The sequence below is a fragment of the Dendrobium catenatum genome, unplaced genomic scaffold (genome assembly GCF_001605985.2).
Source record: "Dendrobium catenatum unplaced genomic scaffold, ASM160598v2 fragScaff_scaffold_264, whole genome shotgun sequence".
Lineage (NCBI taxonomy): Eukaryota > Viridiplantae > Streptophyta > Magnoliopsida > Asparagales > Orchidaceae > Dendrobium > Dendrobium catenatum.
The window spans coordinates 1,863,408-1,872,005 of NW_021318726.1; positions in this window are offsets into that span (position 1 = coordinate 1,863,408).

The window sequence follows — 8,598 nt, forward strand, 5'->3', positions numbered from 1 at the left end:
AGCCAATATAACATAACAAAAGTACTTCAGCAAGAACTCAAGTAGTTGAAATACAACTAAAGCAGAAGTAAACTCAAGCAGAACCTAATCTAAAACAAAGTCCATACAAAACTTTAAAATGAAAGGGAAATACAACTACATATGTCCATACCAAGTTCAAATTACATTTACTAAAGTAACTAAACTAGAACATTACAAAATTAACAAATAAAAGGAAAAATAATTTCTCCATCATCTCTTCATCTTTGACAACCTGTAAGCAATGACAAGAGTTTTAAGCAAGTTGCCAAAATTTAAATATAATGAAAAATAAACAATAAGCCATTACCAATTTTAACTTATCCAAGCCATTAACATGTTTAGGTAATTTTTTGTCCCAACGAGCAGTCTACAAAATTAAAAAGAAAATTGAGTTTTTATTATATCAATTCTTTTTATCTTTGCTTATGAAAATATTTCAAATAAAAAGCACTTTACCTTGAAAATCATATTAAGCACATGGAACTGGCATCTCAATTTCTTCATCATCTTCTTCTTCCTGCAAATTATATTAGTGATAAAATAAATACTTAACAATTTAAAGATGTACAAACTAACTTTAAAGATGTACAAACATTTTCTTATAACAAGGCTGCAAGCATGCAACCACTGAAATGGAAAGGCACAAACCATTACAGTCAACATGCCACAAGATTAAAACACATTAAAGTACTTAGCATGGATAAACGACATTATTTACAGATTTGAAGAATTAAAAAATTACTTCTCGTTAACAGATCTGAAGAAAAATAAAAAAAACCTAAATAAAGATTCATCTAGCCATTGATTAAAAGAATTTAAGACAGAACAACATAAATAAATTGAATAAAATCTGTTTTCGGTAACAGATCATCTGCAACCTCTCCCTTTAAACTTGAATCTTTACTTTAGCAACCCTCAAAGTTCAATACAAGGAAAACAAAAACGTCAACAGCAGTTACAGCACTAACATTATATTTTTTTTAGTGGTTAAACACAAATCGGCGTGCAAATGGGCGTGCAAATCGGAACAGCCAAAGGAAAAAATTATACCTATCCGATGCTTGTGCTCAGGGAGAATGCCTGTAAACGCCGTCCACAACTCGCCAACAGTTCTCCTGCTCGACCACAAGAAGAAGTTCAGCCAAAAAAAAAAAAAAAACGAAGAGCACCGAAAGAACGAAGCCAAGAAAAAAATGAAGATTGAAGATCAAATGAGCAATTGATAGGACTCCTAAAGTAGTTACGGACCTAATCGGAGCAGCTGGTAGTTCGAGGACAGGAAAAACGAAGCCCTAGCTCACAAACGGGAAGGATGCGAGATGCCTCACGCCGCAGCCGCTCTACGTCTCGAGAACCAAACAGTAGTAGCAGACCGGTTTCATTAGGTATTTGCTTAAGATACGGACGTCCGGTTTAATTTTTCGCCGGTCTAAAAATCCCGCTCATACTTGTCACCTAATTCGCAAATGGACCGGCGCCCGCTGAATTCACAAATTTCAAATCTTTAATCGAGTCGGCTCGACGAGCGCTCGAGCCGAAAAGTACCTGACTTGAACTCGAGCTCGATAATACACCGAGCTCGAAATTCTGCTCGAGTTCGATCTCGATACTCGATAAGCTCGACTCGTGAGCTCGTTAACGAGTCGAGCTCGAGTCAGCTCACGAGTCGGCTTGACTCATTTGCACCCCTAGTTGCCACCTTCTATCTATTGACTTCAGCAATCATCATTGTCAGACTATTTTTGTCAACCGTTGACTAAGTGAGTGAGAAAGAGAGAGAGGGTTGGCAATTGGTATGAAGAAATCTCAATTGAAGATATATTATTACGATTTGTAGGGGGGATTAAGTATAATCCCACACCGAAGATGGCTAAAATATATATATAGCCATTGAAAAAACTTACTTAAGTGGTTGACCCTCTTTGACATATTTATGTTTTTTACGTCAAGCATGAATTTGACCACTAATATGTTAGGCCTAATTCTTACCAACTCTAATCCCCACTCGCTAATAGCAAATCTTGGACAAAATTATCATAGGTACGTAATATGCACTGATTTTGCTTGAAATCAATAATAGGTATTAACATTATTATTATTATTTTAAACATATACTAAGATTTTGTTTGGGACGGCTTTCTTATTGCTTCTTAAAGCAGCTTTATAGTACAAAATTTTAAAGCTGCTTTAAGAAGTAGTAAGAAAGCCGTCCAAAATGAAGCCTAAGGCTATTGTAAAAAAAAAACAAGCTTTTTAGTACAATTTTTTTTAAAACAACGTAAAAGTAGTGGCCAAATAGAAATTATGGTTCAAGTTTGATAAACAAAACATTAAGAAAGCTATCTCAAATGAAGCCTTACTAAATCAAATGATTAGAATTATGCACTGATCTAAACAAAGGGCGGATTTAGTATGGGGGTACGGCCCCCACTGGCTAGTTAAAACTAGTTACTGCTTCCAAAAAAAAAAAAAATCTGTTTAAGATAAGCCAAATGTTTGGGACGGCTTTCTTATCACTTCTTAAAGCAGCTTTTTAGTACTATAAACTTACTTTAAGAAGCAACAAAAAAACCATCCCAAACAAAATTTTCATTAAATAGAAAAAACTACTGCGCTTCTTACGCCCACCTTTGCTTCTCCTCAAACCTCACTTTTTTTAATCAAGTCTCTCTCTAAGATTCTGCTATTTTTCTAAAATAAAAATCATTCTGTTTTCTAAATATTTTACCGACTTTTTTCATAGAAATTTATGGCTAAGATTATTTTTTTTTCTCCATGAAAAATTCAAATGAAATAAATTTTTATATTAAAATGTATGTATCATTCAGCGAAAGACAAGTCTTCGTAAAGATAAAATTTATTTATAAATCAGTTTTGTTACAATCTGCAATATCAACCTGAAATGCAAGAAAATGCAATCAATAACAAAATTCCATTTTACGTTTTTTTTTTTTTAAGAATTCCTCGCAGAGTATTTATAAAATATTTCTTATAAAACTTTGTATTTTATGTTGGACTAAGGTTTTGTTTGGGACGGCTTTTTTACTGCTTTCTAAAATGGAGTTTTAGTACAAAAATAAAAAATTTTGTACTAAAACTCCGTTTTAGAAAGCAGTAAAAAAGCCGTCCCAAACGAAGCCTAAGACTTCATTTAGTATAGCTTTTTTATTCTTTTATAAAGTAGTTTTTTAAGTACAAAAATTTTTTGAATGAATAATTTTGTACTAAAAAGTTGCTTAAAAAAACAGTAAGAAAACTATTTTGTTTGTGACGACTTTCTTACTATTTCTAAAAGAAGCTTTCTGGTACAATTTCTATTAAAAAAATTAAAAATTTTGTATAAAAATTGCTTTAAAATACAATAAGAAAGCTGTCTCAAATGAAGCCTAAGGCTTCATTTGGGACGGCTTTTTTATTGCTTTCTAAAACGGAGTTTTAATACAATTTTTTTTTTGTACTAAAACTCCGTTTTAGAAAGCAATGAAAAAGCCGTCCAAAACGAAGTCTAAATCTTCATTTGGTACAGCTTTTTCATTGTTTTGCTTTTAGATCGTAAACACAATTCTGTTTGGCCACTATTTTTTCATTGGTTTCAAATATTTATTTATTCAGAAACTACTTTTTACAACCGCTTTAAAAAATTATTTTCTCCTAAGCAACTTTACAAAATACTAAAATAGTAAGGAAGTTTAAAAAAAAAAACCTAAGATCTTATATATTTTTGTTTTTGTTTCTAGGATTCTCCAAGCAGTACTTTCTAGCTACTGATAAATAGGAATATTTGTTGAGGCTTTTTTCCTTCTTTAATGGCTTCTTTCACCATATTCTGCTGAGAATAAATTCCTTTATCTTTACGCAAAATAAATAGGAACTTACGATTTTATTCTTTTTATGTTCTCTTTAAGTATAGGACAAGACATTTAGGCATTTAGCACTCCATAGGAATCAACTACAAAGTTAATATTTATTTATTTTTATTATCTATAAAGTTATCTTTGCTTTAATTTTTTTTTATAAATCCTTAAATATTTTTTCTTGTTTTTATATTTTAAGAATTGTATCATAAATCTCTTGAAAAAAAGGGTAAGTTGGAAGTAACTTAGGCTTAGTTTAGGATGTCTTTCTTATTGCTTCTTAAAACAGTTTTTTAGTACACAATTTTAATTTTTGTATTAAGAAGCTGCTTTAAGAAGCTGTAAGATAGCTGTCCCAAACAAAACCTTAGGATCAAAAATTTGATATTTTATTACATTATATAAACATTCTAAACTCGATTTAATGATCTTGGCCAGATGAGGATATCAAGAGCGTGGCAGATCCCCCTATTAATTGCCCCGCCGCCACCCCCCCCCAAAGAATCAAGACTGATTCTACCCCTTGATTTTTGCTGCATTGAGCTGATGTCTTCTTCTTCAAAAATTTCTCTAAATCTTGAAACATAATTAGATGAGATGTTTATGTCATTGCCAAACACTTTTTTCTTTCCAAGAAGCTTATTTTATTCATTATAGCTACTATTATTACACTTATCTTTAAATATTTTCATTTCAGCAACATTTCAAACTATAAGCTATATCACTTTGCAACTACCTTAAAAAATCATTGTATATTAGTTTGCAACTTGGCTCAAGCTGGTTATACTACTTATTACCTATCAAGCTCAAGCTAGTTTTATTCATAATAGAAAAACTAAACTATCCTTGTTAATGAAATTTTGGAGACTCCTCCACCTCCTCTTCTGTTTGTTTCTATGCTATATTAGATGTTGAGAAGGCCTTTAACTCTTTGATATGTGATTTCCTTTTAAGAAGGATTTTAGCTAACGGTTTCCCCCACTCTCCTCGTGTCCTAGATTGAATATTGCATGTTCCATGTTCATTATTTTTATTTGCATTAATGGCTCTTTTCCTCTTCAACTATTAGTCTCGAATAATTTCAAACAACTTATTTTGCTTGGTCATAAACACATTTTCTAACCTATTGGAGGACAAATTCCAAAGATCTAGATTTTTTGTTATTTATGCCGCAGCTAACAAGCATGTCTTTTATCTTCTATAGCTTTGATGAGGATATTATTGCTTTTGATGGAGCATTTGATGATAACCTTTCTATTCCCCAAGAATACCATGGATAAGTTTCACCATGCAGCTAATCTTTTGATTAACCCTACCAAAATTATTATTTACTTCTCTAAGAATACCTTTGTCTTTATGACTTTAAGTGTGGTTCTTGGGTACTATATATCTCTGCTCCATTATTCACTTATTTAGGGTTGCCAATATCGTCAAATAAACCTATTTTTGGCTTATTTTCAATTACTCGTGGACAAAATTCACACTATCTAAATCATTGGAAAGTAAAACGTCTATCTTTAGCCAAACAACACAACTATTAATGTTCTTCATATGAAATATGATTACTTATGAGACTCGATCTCTCTTTTTCCTTGATAATTATATGAGAGCTCTAAACAAGCATTGTTGCTCCAAATTTATGTACCATGGGAACTCTTAACCTAAAAAATTATATATATATATATATATATAGTTTCCTAGGAACTCACCTACTAACCTAAGGAAAAAGGGTTCTTGGCCTGCTTTCCATTCCTAACATGTGTTATGACTTCTTTTTTAACATTATATGGGTGCTCAACACTTCTAACAACTTGCTTTCTAATTGGTATGATGGAAAGTATCACTCGATTTGAAAAACTATTTCTCTAAATGTTTCTTATTTCTAAAAATACATGTTCAAAGTTACTTAGTTAAGAGGCCTTCCTTTTCATTGTCAATTGGAGAAGGTTCTTCTTTTTTGTTGTGTTAGGCTCCTTTGATCAATATCAAATCTCTCTTTGAAATCATTGATGTTATGCTCTTGACTATCTCTTTTACTGCTTCCTCTAAATTTAACTATGTCATCGGACATTGGTGCTAGGGGGGTTTGAAAATTTCTCCTTATCCCTATTTTTAGATTTTTCCAAGATTTTTTTTTCTAAACTTGCTTGTGAATTTCCATTATGAGGGCCTCAGAAACCCCTAATGATAGTTGGAATAAGGTTTTATGATATCACAACTATGGTATGTGGATTTTATATATTATTTGTCGGCTTTAAACAACAAGCTTAAAAATGATATATGCTCTTGTGAATAGCAACATTGTGGTCCTGCCACTTTGTAATATGTGTTAGGCTGATTATGAATCCAAACCATCTTTTTTTTCCCCTCTTTTTTCAATACAATTCTAAAATATTGGCTACCTCAGACTTTCACTTTTATATTAAGTATCTTATCCTTCACACGATATCGAACTAATTAATGAGTCATGCTATCAAATTACTTGTTAGCTAAACAAATCAACATTATCAAACCTATTAATGAGTAAAACTATAAACTAGGGGTGTCAATATTTGACACGACACGAAAAATCGACCCGGAAAATCTGGGTTGAACCCGACCCGATTTCAAAACGGGTCAGGTTCGGGTTCCAGAAATTGACCCGTTTAAAAAATGGGTCGGGTTCGGCGTTCCGGCGTGTCGGGATGGGTCGGGTGGGTCGGGTCGGGTCCGTGTTCGGATTTCCGACCCGTTTGTCTACCCGGGTCTGGTTAGGGTCGACTCGTTTGAACCCGGGTCAGTTCCGGATTCGACCCGAACCCGACCCGTGACCCGAAATTGACACCCCTACTATAAACTAACTTGTTAGTTAATCTATCGAGCCTATTAATGAGCATCATATTAACCATAAAAATAAGACATTAATTAAATGAGCTATCGACCGAATAAAAAAATATTTCAAAGAGCACAAATAATAAATAGTTTAAGTATATATAAGCAGCAAGTATGACTATACAACTTCAAGCATCTAAGATGGCTAAATATTGAATGAAAAATAGGCTCCAAGCATATTCCTCATATCTACAAAGGGCTACCAAAAACAAACCACTGCTCTTGCAAACCAACTACGGCTTCACTTGTGACAGTTTTATTTCTACTTTATAAATCAACTTTTTAGTACAAAAATTTATAGCTAGAAAGTCGTTTTATAAAGCAGTAAGAAAACTGTCTCAAACGAAATCTAAGACAAAACCTATCTTATGAATGAAAAGAAAAGTCTTTTAAAAAAGTCAAAACTAGGCATGAACAATGATGCAATAAATAAATAACTCAAGCTGAATGACCAGTCAATTAATCAAAGTTGGCAAATTGTCTGCACTATTTTGACCTAAACTAGTTGAATATGAAAATAATTTGAAAATCAAGCAAGGGCAAACTTATGAAAACATAGAAAACTAAGGGTTAAATATAATTAGATAATTAGCTTTTCAAGTCAAAATATTTGTCAAATAGGTCATTCATAGTAGTTGATCCATGTTGGAATGTATGAGACCACAATAATCCTCGTCTAGGGTCAACAAAGAAGAGACGAAGAAGGAGAAAGAGGGGCTAGGGTTGGGTTGAAGTTATGTTGACTTTTGTGCAAAGGGTAAGTAAAATCATTAAGGTTTCATTCGAAAAGTGCTTTAAAAAGCAACTAAAAAAAGTCCCAAACTAAACCTAAATATAAAATTATCCAAGTATTTGAATTAGTAAAAGAATTAGTGCTTAAATAAGTACTTATAACACTACAAAATAATTTTGGAATGTAGCTATAGCTTAGTAATAATTGATTGAAAGAAGGGTTGAGTGAGATGGAGGCCGAATACCTAAGAATGCAGCTATTGAAGAAGACATCTAATAATGCAAGCAGTAGGACAAAATTTCTACAAAGAATTTCCTGGTGGAGTTTCTTAAAAGAAAAAATTCAGCTCTTTATTGTTTTTTTTTTGTTAAGTTTTGTGTTTCTTTGCATATAAATCTCTATCAATAGTTAATTTAGAAATTAGGGGAGAGGGCCATTTCAACAAAATTTTATTAGAAATTTCTTGCAGGTTTTGTGTTTCAAGAAGTGAAGGGGAGTTTGAGCTCAATTCTATAAATTTCAGCTTTCTATGCTGTCAATTTTGATATGTTTTTCATAAAATTCAGCTAAAATTATATAATTAGGCTGTGTGGCAATAAATATGTTGTATCTGTGATTTATACTAAAAGTTCTTTTGGGATGAATGTAGCATTTTGTAAAGGTAGATATAAAATTATTATAGGGAAAATAATTTTTTTGAAAGCTGCTTTAAAAATTAGCTTCCTAGAATAGAAATTTCGTGAAAGCAGCAAAAAAATAATTGTCAAATAGAAATTATGATTGTTATCTGAAAAGCAAAGCAGTAAGAACAGTTCTAAGAGAAAGCCTAATTCGAGTCAATTAATGGTTTGAAACTACCATTATCAATTCTCAAAAGGATTGAGATATTTATTATTTGCGATGAATAGATTGATAGCAAATCGGCCACGATTTGTGAGGAGACTATTCACAGAAGTCTCAATTTCATTTTCGGTGTGCTTCAAGACTATATATGATTGTAAAACATATTTGCTGGTAGAGGGCATCTGTCATCGAGAGGGCGTCTGTCATCGATGTTGATAAGACGTTAGTCGTTAATATATGTTAAGATGACGATGGACAAATATGAGCTGTCAAGTT